The sequence below is a fragment of the Rousettus aegyptiacus genome, unplaced genomic scaffold (assembly GCF_014176215.1).
Source record: "Rousettus aegyptiacus isolate mRouAeg1 unplaced genomic scaffold, mRouAeg1.p scaffold_m13_p_9, whole genome shotgun sequence".
Lineage (NCBI taxonomy): Eukaryota > Metazoa > Chordata > Mammalia > Chiroptera > Pteropodidae > Rousettus > Rousettus aegyptiacus.
The window spans coordinates 35,680,442-35,683,946 of NW_023416312.1; positions in this window are offsets into that span (position 1 = coordinate 35,680,442).

A 3,505-nucleotide genomic window follows, 5' to 3' on the forward strand; every position below is an offset into this window, starting at 1 on the left:
TATAGAGAATCATGTCATCCACAAACAGTGATAGTTTAACTTCTTTGTTTCCTATTTGGATGCCTTTTATATCTTTCTCTTGCCTGATTGCAATTGCTAGGAACCCCCAATGTTATACTGAATAAAAGTGGTGATAGTGGACAACCTTGCCTTTTTCCTGATCTTAGAGGGAGGTTTTTAGTTTTTCACCATTAAGTGTAATGTTGGTTGAGGGTTTGTCATATATAGCCTTTATTATGATAAGGTACTTTTCTTCTATACCGATTTTGTTAAGCATTTTGATCATAAATGTATGCTTTTTCTGCATCTATTCATATGATCATATATTTCTTATTTTTTAATTTGTTTATGTGGTGTATCATACTAATCAATTTGCATATGTTGAACCATCATTGTGCCTTTGGAACTAAGCCTACTTAATCGTGGTGTATAATCTTTTTAATATGTTGCTGTATTCTGTTCACTAGTATCTTATTTAGGATTTTTGCATCTGTGTTCATGAGAGATATAGGTCTGTAGTTTACTTTGATTGTTAAGTTTACCAGGTTTTGGTATCAGGGTAATATTGGCCTCATAAAATGAGTTGGGAAGTATTGCCTCCTCTATGATTTTTTGGAAGGAGAATAGGTATTAAATCTGCTTTGAATGTTTAGCAAAATTCACAAGTGAAGCCATCTACTGTGGACTTTTACTTTTTGGTAGATTTTTGATCATTGTTTCAATTTCCATGCTGCTGATCGGTCAATTTAGATTTTTCAGTTCATCTCGATTCAGTCCAGGAATGTTGTATTTTTCTAAGTACTGGTACATTTCTTCTAGGTTACTAAATTTGGTGTTATATATTTTTTCATAATATTCTTGTATGATCCTTTGTATCTTTGTGGTGTCAGTCATAATTTTCCCTTTCTTCCCTGAATTTGTTTTTTCTTTTCTTTTCTTTCTTTTTTTTGGTCCTTTTTCTTTTTTCTTTAGTGAGTCTAGCCAGGCATTTGTCAATTTTATTAACCTTGTCAAAGAGCAGTTCTTTGTCGCATTTATTTTAATATTGTTTTTTGTGTGTGTGTTTTCAATTTCATTTATTTCTGCTCTAATTTTGATGATTTCTTTCTTTCTGCTGACTTTAAGCTTCATTTGTTCTTCCTTTTCTAGTTTTTTAAGATGAATCTTTAGGTTGTTTATTTGGGCTTGCTCTTATTTTGGAGGTAGGCCTGTAATGATATCAACTTTACTCTTATGATTGCTTTTGCCATGTGCCAGAGGTTTTGATATGTTGTACTATCATAATCATTCATTTCTATGTATCTCTTGATCTCTCTTTTTATTTCTTCTCTGACCCAGTTATTCTTTTATAACATGTTGTTTAATTTCCATGTATTTGTAGTTCTTCCTGCTTTCTTTTTGCAGTTGATCTCTACTTTCAAAGCATTATGATCAGAGAACATGGTAGGTATGATTTCCACCCTCTTACATTTGTTGAGGTTATCTCTGTGTCCCAGTATGTGGTCGATTCTTGATAATATTCCATGTGCACTAGAGAAGAATGTATAAGCAGCTGTTTTAGGATGTGAGGCTCTGTAAATGTCATAGGGACAAATTGAGATAACAATGACTAAAAAAGAGAGGATTCAAATACCAAGCTCACAAAGAGGAATGGAGATAAGGTATGCGTAAAAGAAAATGGACGACTGTATATATATAAACTATCCTTTACACATTTGTAATGACATCCACACACCAAAGATTCAGAACTGAAGTATATAACAAAACAAGAAGAACCGGCGGCAAAACGCACAAAAGCCAACCAAAATAAAAGAAAACAGAAACACAAGCACAAAGAATCAATGGAAACACCAAGCTACCCGGAAACAAAAGATAAAATGGCTATAAGAAGACCTCATATTTCAATAATCACGCTAAACGTAAGTGTACTGAACTTACCAATAAAAAGGGACACAGTTGCAAAATGGATCAAAAAACAAAACTCAACCTTATGCTGCCTCCAGGAGACACATCTCAGCTCCAAAGACAAATATACACACAAAGCGAAAAGGTGGAAAATGATATTTAAAGCAAAGGGTATTCAGAGAAAAGCAGGAGTAGTGGTGCTAATATCAGAGGAAATAGACTTCAAAATAAAAAAAAGGTAAAGGAAGATACAAGGGACACTTCATAATGATAAAGAGAATCGTGCAGCAAGAAGACATAGCACTTATTAATTTCTATGCTCCCAATCAGGGATCCCCAAAATATATAAAACAATTACTAAGAGAATTAAAGGGAGAAACAGACCAAAACACTATTATTTTACTAGGGGACCCAAATACCCCACTGTTGGATATGGAAAGGTCATCCAAACAGAAAATCAACAAGGAGACAACATCTTTAAATTAACATTAGACCAACTGGACATAATTGACATTTACAGAGCCTCCATCCCCAAACGGCTGCTTATACATTCTTCTCTAGTGCACATGGAACATTCTCAAGAATCGACCACATACTGGGACACAGAGATAACCTCAACAAATATAAGAGGGAAGAGATCATACCTACCATATTCTCTGATCATAATGTTTTGAAAGTAGAGATCAACTGCAAAAAGAAAGCAGGAAGAATCAGAAATACATGGAGATTAAACAACATGCTACTGAAGAATAACTGGGTCAGAAAAGAGTAAAGGGAGAAAAAGAGATACATAGAAACAAATGATAGTGATAACAAACTTTCGTGACATGACAAAAGTGGTCATAAGAAGAAAGTTCATATCATTACAGGCCTATCTCCAAAAACAAGAACAAGCCCAAATAAACAACATAATGCTTCATCTTAAAAAGCTAGAAAAGGAAGAACAAATGATGCGTAAAGTTAGCAGAAGAAAATAATCAAAATTAGAGCAGAAATAAATGAAATTGAAAACAAAACAAAAAAAACAATATTAAAATAAATGCAAAAAAGCTGATCTTTGACAAGGTTAATAAAATTGACGAACCCGTGGTTAGATTCACTATTGGAAAAGAAAAGACAGATATAAACAAAATTAGGGATAAAATATGGGAAATTATGTCAGACACTGCAGAAATACAAAGGATTATACAAGAATACTATGAAAATGTATATAACATCAAATTTAATAACCTAGACAAAATGGACCAGTACTTAGAAAAATACAACCTTCCTAGACTGAATCAAGAAGAACTGGAAAATCTAAATAGACCTCTCAGCAGTATGGAAATGGAAACAATTATGGAGAGGAGGTTGTAAACTGTCAGGGTCCTTGCAATCTGTAAAGCCAACCAAGGGTTGCCTCACCTCCAAAATCCTCCTAAGCTGGGAAGTAAAAACTGATTGGAGAACAATGCTGGTGTTGAAATGCAAACGATTATAGCAGGGTGTGTAGGGTGCCAGTTACCCTATGGAAATGTAAATGATTATGTATGATGTGGAGGTTGGGTGGGGATAATCTCATTTTAGCCAGCAAATGTAGGCTTTTGTATAAAAGGAACTT